Source organism: Myotis yumanensis, unplaced genomic scaffold (assembly GCF_028538775.1).
Source record: "Myotis yumanensis isolate MYYU_CA2020_CCGP unplaced genomic scaffold, mMyoYum1.0.hap1 SCAF_9, whole genome shotgun sequence".
NCBI lineage: Eukaryota > Metazoa > Chordata > Mammalia > Chiroptera > Vespertilionidae > Myotis > Myotis yumanensis.
Window position 1 is genome coordinate 13,892,851 of NW_027223760.1, and position 12,477 is coordinate 13,905,327.

Below are 12,477 nucleotides of genomic sequence, written 5' to 3' on the forward strand. Positions count from 1 at the left end.
GAACCTTATTTTTTTTAATATGTTTTTATTGATTTTTAGAGGGGAAGGGAGAGGGATAGAGAGATAGAAACATCAATGAGAGAGAGAAACATCATCAATTGGCTGCCTTCTGCACTCCCTTTACTGGGGGTCGAGCCCACAAACCCAGGCATGCACCCTGACCAGAATTGAACCATGACCTCTTGGTTCATGGGTTAACGCTCAACCACTGAGCACACAGGCTGGGCTGAACCTTGTTTTAAGAAACTTACAAAAACATAGAGAAGATATACTTTATTTTTAAAATGATGGACTTGCTTAGTTAGAAAAAAACTCTTTATGAAATGATGAGAAATTTGTTCACTCATTAATGAGAAAATGTGTTCAATTGCATGCTTTTTAAAAAGATATTTCAAAATTATGTAAGAAGATTTTAATAATTTTAATTAAATCATAGTCTAATGGAATGAGCATTGTCCTGCCTATAGAGAATTAGAGATAAAATTGTGATTTTATCTTTTGTTTAGCCTTCAACATAATCTCTAGCTAAATGAAGATGATGCTATTGACTCATTTCATAACAATATTGGGGAATGGGCTAAATCTTCATTGAAAGCATTTCAAGTGAAATCAGTATGTGGATCTCGTGCTGTTTGATACACAAATTGTATGATGGAAGCTTCAATAATTATTGATGTAAATGATTACAGAGAATATATATATATCATTATGAGGTTTTCAGAATGATAGATGGCATTCGACACTAGTTGATTACTTTGTAGCCATTAATGAAAAAAATTGCACTGTGAATAAAATAAAACAAAATACAGTGCATGGAAAATAGAACATGGCTAATTGCAGAATAGCTAGAACTGCAATTTTTATAATAGAGGGCTACTTGTTTGTATAAATGGCTCTCTATGTATATAATGATTCACTCAACAGTTTTTAAAAGTCCCATCTCTTATTTTTCATATACTCTGAAAGCACAATGAAAATTAGAGCTCTCCTGAAAAAGTATTGGATTTACTTTGAAGAAGATATTCTTCATTCCTCAAAAGCCCTTCTTCCAGGAGTTGTATTTCACAACCTAGAGGTTGGAACACTCAGTAGATTTATTATAAAAAGTCTGAGTGTTTCTAGGTAATACACATATTTATCAAGGAGGGAACTGGGATGTAGGAGTGGTAGTGCCTTGCAAGATAAATGATGGGACTTTTTTATTTATTAGTGGAAAGGTGTTGGAAGTTTCTGGTAGGCTTATATTTTGCACCGGGACACTAATATCTCCATAAAATTGTTAAAATAATGAAAGAAAAAGGGTAAGAGGAAGATAATATTATTGATTCTTTTCCTGATTCCATGGCCAGCATTAAAATCATTTTTAAAGTGTATAATTCAGTTTTTTACTATATTCACATGGCTTTACAGCCATCACCACATTTTCTTTTTTTTCTTCATATGGTTGACAGTATTACAGATGTTGTCCAATTCCTGCCCACCCCCCTTTACCCTCCTCTTCCCAGCCCCTGCCCCACCCTAGGCCTTCACCATACTGTTGTCTTTGACAATTTGTTATACATATGGGTATATAAGTCTTTGGTTAATCTCTTCCTGTCTCCCCACTCACCCCCACACTCCCTGAGATCTGTCAATCTATTCCATGCCTTGAGACCTACTTTGCTTGTCAGTTTATTAGTTTATTATGTTCATTAGGTTCCACTTATAAGTAGAATCATGTGATATTTGTCTGTCTCTGACTGGCTTATTTCATTCAGCATAATATTTTCCAGGTCCATCCCTGCTGTTGCAAAGGGTAAGAAACCCATGTTAATAACTGCATACTATTCCATTGTATAAACGTACCAAAGCTTTTTCATCCATTCATCTACTGTTGGGCACTTGGGCTGTTTCCAGATCTTAGCTATTGTAAATAGTGCTGCTATGAACATAGGGGTGCATATATTCTTTCTGATTGGTGTTTAGAGCTTCTTAGGATATATTCCTAGAAGTGGGATCACTGGATCAAACAGTAGTCCCATTGCACATTTTTTGAGTAAATTCCATATTGTTTTCCATAGTGGCTGCACCAACATCATCATATTTTTCAAACCCTTTAAAAGAAACCATTTGCAATAAATTTTTATTTCTTCTTACCTCCTCCACCCAGCCTTAAACAATATTCAGTCTCTAAAATTTTTCTATATTGGATAGTTTACATAAATAGAACCATACAATATAAAGGTCTTTTGTGCTTGGATAAACTTTTAAACTTCAAGAAGATAATATCTTTATTTTGAAAGCATTTACTGAGTCTTGCTGTGTTTTATGAAACTGTAAATAAAACTAGATCCATATACTTCAGAGGTTCATGGGCTAGTAGAGAAAGAGACGTGTCAATAAAGAATGTAATCTAATAGAAAAAGAAAGAGGCATTTCTTTAGGTGCAAAGGAGGAAGTGTGGGAATCATGTCTGCCTAATGTAAAAAGTAACCTCCAGAGGAAGCTCAAGATTAACGCCTTCCAATGGAATGGTTCATTCTGGAATTCCAGTGGTGACAAGGGTAAAAACTATGGCCTCGTAGTCATTTTTTTTATTAGAGATTCCATTAGAGAGAAGGTTAAGTTGATGGGAAGAATTGGGAGATTGATGAGTAAAATGGTCACTAGATTACTGAGAAAAGAAAATGAAATACATATAAGGTGCCTAATAGAGTATCTAGTGCAAATTAACCATTCAGTGACTAGTAGCTCATTTCTACCATCTTTTTTTCTCCGAGTAATTTTTATTTTAAAATGTTTATTTCTCAATTCTAGTTTACATTCAGTGTTATTTTATATTCGTTTCATGTGTACAACATAGTGATTAGACAATCATATACTTTACAGTGTTCCCCTGATATTTCCAGTACCTATCTGGGACTATACTTGGTTATTACATTATTGACTATATTCCCTATGCTGTACTTTACATGTCTGTGACTATTTTGTAACTGCTATTTATACTTCTTAATCCCTTCACCTTTTTTACCCAGTCCCTTAACCCCCCTCTTCTCTGGCAACCATCAGTCTGTTCTATCTTTTGAGGTGGAGCAGACTGGTAGAGAGCATTACATATGTTAATGTGTCTGAGAGTTAGTTCTTGTTATTGATTGACTACAGTGGAAACAAGGTAGAGGTTGGTGTAATTAAGAAGGAGAACCATAAAGCAAAAAAGCCATGAAAAGTCATCAGCATGAATTTTGAAGTTGACAAAAGTAGTTATAAGAGGAAGTTATAAAAGTGGTCATCTATAAATATGGTAGCTGGTCTCGTGACCCAATCAACAAAAGCTGGAGTATTCTGTGGAAGAAAACAGGTGGCCTAAGATCCTGAGGGTTTGGAATGTAGGCTTTGGTTCCAAGCTCCAGAACGTGGCAATGGGATTGGGAGGTGATTCCATTTTCCATGTTCCTTTCAGACGCCAAAGAAGTACTTAGTGGTTACCTTCTGCCAGACACTGTTCACTGGTGGGAGCAAGAGGGTACAAGGTGAAAACTTTGCTATCCCTTTCCTCAAAGAACTAATAGGCTGGCTGGAGGAGACCATACATAAAGAGACTATCCTATCTAATAAAGAGGTAATATGCAAATTGACCATCACCCCAACACACAAGATGGCTGCCCCCATGTGGACACAAGATGGCCACCACAAGATGGCTGGCAGGAGAGGGCAGTCGTGGGCAATCAGGCCAGCAGCAGAGGGCAGTTGGGAGGGACCAGGCCTGAAAGGGAGGGCAGTTGGGGGCAATCAGGCCTGCAGGGGAGAACAGTTGGGGGGAACCAGGCCAGCAGGGGAGAGCAGTTAGGGGTGACCGGGCCAGCAGGGAAGGGCAGTTAGGGGCAATCGGGCCAGCAGGGGAGCAGTTAGGCATTGATCAGGCTGGCAGAGGAGTGGTTAGGGAGTGATTAGGCTGGCAGGGGAGCGGTTTGGGGGCGATCAGGCTGGCAGGCAGAAGCAGTTAGGGGCAATCAGGCAGGCAGGCAGGTGAGCAGTTGGTAGCCAGCAGTCCTGGATTGTGAGAGGGATGTCCGACTGCCCGTTTAGGCCTGATTCCAGTGGGTTTGGGCCTAAACAGGTAGTTGGACATCCCTCAAGGGGTCTCAGATTGGAGAGGGTGCAGGCTGGACTGAGGGACACCCCCCCCACACACACGAATTTCATGCACTGGGCCTCTAGTTTCAATATAATATAGAAAGTGTTGGGATAGAGGTACTCTCAGGGCAGTATGAAAGCCCAGTTGAGGGCTTTACACATGCCTGGACCATTCAGGGAAGCTTTCTTGCAAAAGTGGGCAAGTTGAAGGATGAATAAAGATGGAAAAGGAATGCTGGACAGATGAAATGTGTGAGCAGGAAAACAGAACATAAAGCCATTTGTTCAGTATAGGGAACCACAAGCCTCTTTACCGAGCCAGAGTCTAGCTGGGGACAGTGGTGGGGAAGAAATAAGCTGGAGGGCCATGTCTTGGGAGCCTTGTACATTGGTCTCAAGAATTTGGTCTTGGAGAGCTTTAATTAGGGAGAATGATGCAATCAGCTTAGCATGTGAGCTATATCACTTTGGGTGTGGCATGAGGTGTAGAATTAAGGTGGACATAATTTGAAGCTTTGTGGGATAGCAGAAAGAACATAGATTTTGAAATCTGACAGAACTGGGTTACTAAAGAAAGTTACTTACCTTTGCTGAATACTGAGTTTTGTCCTCTGCAGTGTAGGGATAATATTACCCACTTTGTAGGGTTTTCTGTATGATTCTGGCAGATGGAAGGTATTAGTAGTAGTGGTAGTAGTAGTATTTGCTACTCTGGCTAGAAGGAGGGACATTGTAGAAAGCAATAGAAAACATATCAGATGAACAAAATAGATCCAAGACATAGAAGTAATCCAGATCATGATTATGATGGGCACGAGGAGAAAAGTTAAGAATACAGTGGGGCCTTGTCTTACGAGTGTCCCGACTAACGAGTTTTTTGAAATACCAGCTGTCTGTCGGCCGATTTTTGGCATTGAGTTGATAGAGTAACTTGAGTTAATGAGCTTCTTAACGAGCTCCTTAATGAGCTCCGTCTCGGAACGAATTAAACTCGTAAGTCAAGGCCCCACTGTATTGGGAAAGTCATGTTCATATACTCAATATTTTCATTTATAGGAAAGACCATCAGGAAAAATGGGCCTTCAGAGAAGAGTGAGTTTGTTTCCTCAAGAGATTAGAAGAGAAGAGAAATGGGTTTAACATTAAGGATTCCTTGCATAGCAGACATTGGAAAGAGGGGCAGGTAGGAATGCTGTGGGTTTGGGAATGGAGGACGTGGAGCTGAGCCACAGAGAACTGAGCTATCTCATTAAGGCAGAAGGAGCACAGGTCTCACTAGCCAAGTGTCCATGGAGACCACCACTAATGGGCTCCAACAAAAATTATTAATAACGATGATGACCTCCATTTTTTAAGATATCAAGTAAAACACTTAGCTTTTCTTTTCTAGCTACCCCTGAGCTCCTGCTGTTATCTGTCCTGCTGACTTTTGCAGCTGATTTAGACCTTTTAAGCATCTCATAATAGGCAAAATACTCAGCAGTTCCTAAAATTCCCTGTACTTTAAACTGGCAACTGTAGTGAATATAATGAGTACATTACTATATGCTGTTCTCTTCTCTTTCCTGAATGTTGCATATGTTGTATCTACCAAACTACATGGTGAATTCCTTGAAAACAGCCATGCTAAAACATTTAGTTTGGCATACTTCACCTAGCGCATTCATGTGCAGAAGGGTAAATTCTTATCCAATAACTATTTCAGAATTATTTGGAAGTAGGCATTTCAGTTGCAAGAATTTTACTCAGAAAATGTTCTTTTCTGAGCCTCACAGTCTAAAAGTTTGAGGAGACAATTACATGACAGCATATTATTGCTGGGAGTGATATAGTAATAAATCACTATATTATGAAATAAAAGTAATCAGAAGTGCTCAACTAAGTTCAGTCAGAATCAAGCTTCTTCTATTTTCAGTGACTTTAGAATTTCCAGTTTTTGTATTTTTGTTGTGATTATTGTTAAGCGAGTGTTCACATCTTTGAAAATGGCCAGTGAGAACCTCCCCAAATGAAAGCTTTATTTTTTTAAATGTGGCAGAGTTCTGAGCATAGAAACATGAAGTACCTACAGCTGTTGCCAGCAAAAGAATCCTTCACATTCTGTATGTGGCCCCTATCACCAAATACAAATATTCCTGATGCAATGTTTTCATTTTGACTGCCAAAGTTGATCTGTTTCTTCATGTACTACACCTAGACTTGGAACTGGAGATGAGGATGGAGTATTTTCTTCCTAGTTTTTGTGTTTTTGTTCAGCTCTAACATCTACAAAGCACTTGCGTATGTAACGCTGCCTGGTGTCATAGGAGCAGGCAGGTAGATGTACGTGTGCTTGGAGAGGAAGAAGCACTCAACATATTTCACATAGCTTTCTGATTTCAGTTTGTTGAAAACTATTCACTCAGTGGGACAGCTCCAAGACGTTATCACAGGGAAGGGCATGGAGAGAGTTCCGTGCTGCCAGAATAACTTGTGAGGTGCAAACGTGAGTGAGCAAGTCATGTTCAGTTTCTTCCCCTTCAGTCCTCTTCTTTTAGGAACATCTCCATGTCCTGCTTATATATCCCACTTTGGATCTAGATGACAATAGAATGGATTCCTAGGCAAATTGATCATTATTTTTCAAATACCATTTTATAGCCCTGTGCCTATTAACTTATCCTCCCTTTTTTTTCTTCCTTTCCACATACCCAGACTATCCTTAGAATCCTAAATCTTTGTAACTTTTATAACTAGCATTGGAGACTTTGCTAGCTTAAAAAGAGAAATCAATATAATTAGGCCCTTGTTAACTTACTTATCTCTTTAGGAAATTATAACCATATTTTCTTATTGAAAGAGTGATGGACTTCACTGTTCTCTTGCCTTTTTTATTCCCAGAATACTACCTCTTTTGCACTTTACCGATTCCTCATCCTACCACACAATGCCACAGCTGTCAGCAAGAAAATTCTAGGCAGGCCAGTGTTTGAATAACAGGTATTTGGACTGCTTTTATTCAGCCAGTCCGTCTCTTATGAAAGTACCTGGGTTTGGAGAAGTAATTAGCTTTTATAATAGTGCATGATGAGAGGCAGGGGCTTGAGAAGAGGTCAGGGGCTTAGGATATGTATTTGGTTTCCACAAAGTTGTTGAGATCCTTTTTGTGACCACAAAATGGGCACATTATTTGTCATGTCAGTCATTACATAGGCATTGTAATAAAAGCATTTACTGTGTTAGTTGAAGAACTGAAATCTGTTTGTGTTGTCTATTTCACCTCTGCTTGGCGGGTTTCATATTTAAGACAGTAGGAGAAAAAATTGAGAGGGAAGTTGGCAAGAAGTTACTAAAAGAAAAAAAAACTTAAGAGGGATATTGGCAAGAAGTATGAAAAACTTGGGAGGGAAGCAAGAAAAGAAATAAGTTGATGCCTGTTCTGGAAAATAAATTCCATCATACAGATACTACAAGATGAATTAATTTAATTTAAATTTTGACCTCTGGATTTCCAGATCTGGCCAAAATAACCTGCATTGAATGGGGGTTTAACCTTTAGATCAGAGGTTCTCAACCTGTGGGTCGCGACCCTTTTGGGGGTCGAATGACCTTTTCACAGGGGTCGCATAAGACCATTGGAAAACACATATATAATTACATATTGTTTTTGTGATGAATCACTATGCTTTAATTATGTTCAATTTGTAACAATGAAATTGGGGGTCACCACAACATGAGAAACTGTATTAAAGGGTCTTGGCATTAGGAAGGTTGAGAACCACTGCTTTAGATGATCAGTCTACCATTGCAGGAAAATTCAGGACTGTTCAGTTGGGAGACCTGTAAATAAAAAGGTGCCATAGGAATTAACATTTGCATTCAATAGTAGCCAAGACAATGGACATCTAATACAAATATTTGAAACTCATTGAACTATGTCCCCTAAACCAGAATAAACCACACTAAGTGACTGTACCTGAACCACCTGTAATTTGCTACTGGTAGGTAATTAAGTTTGAAAGGATTACCATCCATTTACTGTAATATGAAGCAAGTGCATTTATTTTATGAGACTATTGGACTGGAACTCAATAGAAATAACATGGTGTTTCCTGAACAAAACTGTTATTTCACTTAATTTGAAAAATAAATAGTAGCTAACGTTGATTGAGCAAGCACATCAGCAAGGCTGTGCTAAGCACTTTGAATTTTCACTTTCTAGTTATCTAGTGACAACTTTGCCTAGAGTTTGCAGTCAAAAGGAATGTGTGCTAAATTCTAAAAGTAAGAAATAGGTTTCAGGAATTAAAATTACAATTCTGGAACTAATTACTAACAAATGAGAGCTCTTACATTTCTAAAACCAAAATAGCCCTCAGATGGTCTCTTAGTAAGTTTGGGCAAGTCAACAGAACAGTAGAATAAAAATTTAATTATAACTGGATCCAGCTAGTTCATGAATAGATAATGAAATTAAGGTATTTAAACCATACCTTTATATATAAAAAAGAAACAACAAAAAATTCATTGTTTTCCGGAGGTAAAAGGCATGCTGTATCATAACATACATGCCTGGTGTTTCATCCCTCTGGAAGAACTGAGATTCTGGACCCTGCATTCTTGGAGTTTCCCATCTTGTTTTGTGATGGCTAACTAAACAAGATCAAGAGAAGGTTTTACACTTATATTTTAATAAAGTTAAAATAAGGTTATATTTTAATAAAACCTTAGAACTTGGTATTGTTCATAATAACCTTTCCAGGAAGGGAAACTTTTTTTTCTTTTCTAAAAACTATGAGTGTACAGTAAGTGCTCTCTAAACAAAATAGTCTTTGAAATGACCATTGTATTATCATTAATATGTTGCAAAACCAAAGCTACAATACCTAATTTTTATTTAGAAGGTTTAGTTACCCTTGATTCAAATTTTATAAATTAAAAAAAAATGATTTCAACAAATATTTGTGAAGTTTCTACCATGGACACGGTACTGTGTTGGGCACTCTGTATGCTGTCTGCAAGAATAACAAGGGTGCCTATCTGCAATGAACTTTTGACTTACAGATAATTTGGTGTAAAAGGCATTTAAATATATTTATTTAATAAATATTTGTGAGTGCAAACATTGAACTAGGGACTTTGCCATATTCTTGGAATTATTAATAAACAAGACAAAAATCCCTGTCCTCGAAGAGTTTTTATTCTATTGGAGATGAACAAATGAGAACCAGTGCAGTTTGATACATTCTATGATATTGGTCAATACAAGATCCTTATATGAGAGTACAGAGTAGTGACACTTAATCTGGATTTAGAAGGTCAGACAAGGTACTCCTGGAGGAAGTGACATCTAAGGTAAGAGATGGCAAATGAGTAAGATTCATTTGAGTGAAGACTAGGGAGAGAGAATATTCCAGAAAGAGAACAGAATATATAAGGCCTGGAGCCCAGAGGGAACATTGTATATTCAAGGATCTACAGTCAGTTGCATGTGGCTGACATGGAGAATAAAATGGCCTGGAGCCAAGAGACAACATGGTACGTTTGTGGGAGCTCGAGGTAATGCAGCAAGACTGGGAGGGGTACAGGGTGAGAGCTGAGCTGCCAGGTGACAGTCAGATCATGGTAGCCAAAGGATGCGGAAAGACAGAAGTGCTCTACTTGACTTTCACGTTTCATAGAACTGGTACAATCCAGTTCTCCTACAGCACGTGGGCTTCAGAAGAGTCAGGGAGCATGATGCTGAGTGGGAGCAGAAAAGTATCCTGGGGGAAGAGCAAATGGGTCCATGGTAGCTTTTCTTTATTGGGAAAGTGCCATAATCAAAACTGTGTTTTAGGTAGCTTCATCTAGCAGAGCGGTTCTCAACCTGTGGGTCACGACCCCTTTGGGGGTTGAATGACCCTTTCACAGGGGTCGCCTAAGACCATCGGAAAACACATATATAATTACATATTGTTTTTGTGATTAATCACTATGCTTTAATTATGTTCAATTTGTAACAATGAAAATACATCCTGCATATCAGATATTTACATTACGATTCATAACAGTAGCAAAATTACAGTTATGAAGTAGCAACGAAAATAATTTTATGGTTGGGGGTCACTACAACATGAGAAACTGTATTAAAGGGTCGCGGCATTAGGAAGGTTGAGAACCACTGATCTAGCACAATACGCAAACTGGAGGGGGGTAACAAAGATGTTATGTTTAGAAGTTTATGAAATTCTTCACATCTTAAAGAATAAGATATGAAAATTGAAGAAACTTGTTTAAGATCCTCAAAATTGACAGCATCAGCAATAGAATCCAAATCTTTTGACTCCTTATTTTATTAGCAATATACTAATAGAGATGTTGCCTATTAGAAAAGAAACTTTATCGTAGACTCTAATGACTTATCTATTGAACATTGCTCACTTTAAGTTAATTTCACTATTATTCTAATAGTATTATTAAGCCATCAAAGTTATAAATCTGCTATTTGTAGAAGAGAAAATAATGATAACAAAGATTTGTGAACTAGTAGCATTGAGAATTCCATGGTGTAGTTTTAAAAAGTATTTTCAGGATATTTATATATGTAAATGATATATTAAGCTACCACAATTCCAAATAAGTGTATCTTAGGGAAGCCATCTATGCTTACAAACTTAAAATTTAAATAAGTTGGGAAATTTCTTCCCAGATCTTCTCCCAAATTATTTTTCCCTTTTCCTCTCTCCTTCAGGCCTCATAACCTCAAATTTAAAATATGAAGTCTTAGAGGGTGGGCAGTCAGCACAGGCGAGGAATCCTGCTCAGGGCAAGTTGAGCCATTGTTAGAAAATAAGGACCAGGGTAGGATTACTTCAGAGATACTGGGTGAGTGAAAATTGAAGTCCATCTCCTGTGGATCTGAATTACGAAGCAGAAGGCTACTTACTAAGAACTGGGAGGTATGTTAGGAACTCCAGAGCAGGATCAACTGCAAGATAACACTGTATGTGCCAATGAAGTACTGAGAACAGAGTGCTTTTTCACGGATTGGATTTCTCCCAGCATCTTGGGTGGGTAGACCTAGAAGAGATAGTTAAGGAATTAGTAGCTTCTTAAATGCCAATTCATAGACCAACTGAATCAAAATCATCTAGTGAGCTTTCAAAAACTAGATTTATTTCATAGAATTTGAAATCTGGAGTCCAGAAATTTATAGTTGAATAAGTTTAATGTAGAACCAGAATAAGAAAAAAAAAAGTCTTTATTTGTTTCAAGTTTCTTTTTTGCCTTTACTTCCTTGGGAACATTTATCCCAAGACATCTTAAATCACTGAATTTTAAAGTTCTTCCTTTAAAAATGCTCATTATTAGTTTTCAAATACAATTACAGACCTGTACACATATAAAAATAAACACTAAAAGTCAAAGGGTATTAATGGAATTACATATATTTTCACAAGTTCGTACATAAAACTATGTATGTATGTATATGTATGAATATTCAGTAATACTTTAATATTGGTGTCAAAAACTGTAATATTCATTATAATAGTGTTTTTGTACTTTTGTTGGGACCAGTAAAATGACATTGGAATTTAAGTTTTCTGCTGTAATTTGGTCAGTGCCAAAGCTCAGTGAAGGAAGAGCTTTTGTTTTCTAACTTGACAATAAGATCTCCTTATACTTCTAGCAAGGATTAATCTTTAGCCAATATTTAATATATATTTCCATATCTAGCTCTTTGTAATCATGTGTGACTTAGGTCAACAAATTATCTTTCCTAATAAAAGAGAACTCCAATTTTTAATTGATGAATCCATTCGTGTATCTTTCCTGCTGTAGAAATTAACCTCTGTGAATATATATCACACAGAGGTACACAGGTCTTTTAAGATAACACATCCACATTTACAACAGCTCTGTGCAAAAATGGTTAATTTATTCTTTCTCTCTCTTTCCAGTACTCTCCTGGCTTTCTCACATTCTCTCCTTTCCTTCCCTCTGTTCCCCCCAACACTCTTCTTCTCCCTCCTTCTTGCCCATTTCCTTATACATAAAGCACAGTACAGTGTTTAGTAATTATTAAACATTAATAACACTGGCATTAACTCTCTAATGATTTACTGTGAAAGACATGCTTTATTGAATGGCACTACCTCTAAAGTTCATGTTGTCCCAACCCAGCTTTTCTCCCTCCTCTCTTACCACAAATAGCTGTATTGTCAAGGTTATTCTAAAGAGTGATAAGGCAGCCATAAAACAAGGTTTATGCCTATCTACAAAGTCACAGGAAGTTCAAATGCACTTACCAAATATTGCAAAATCACACAGGACCATTAAATGTAATACTCCACCCTTTCTTTGATATCTCTTTCTCTCTCTCTTTCTCCCCCCCCTCCCTCC

The 12,477-nt window shown here is 37.5% G+C and overlaps 1 protein-coding gene across 1 annotated transcript in view; it reads left to right on the forward strand.

The window, feature by feature from the left end:
• CFTR (CF transmembrane conductance regulator) overlaps nucleotides 1–12,477 on the forward strand; it is a 202,120-nt gene that overhangs the window by 80,771 nt on the left and 108,872 nt on the right. The gene's annotated exons all lie outside the window — the stretch shown is intronic.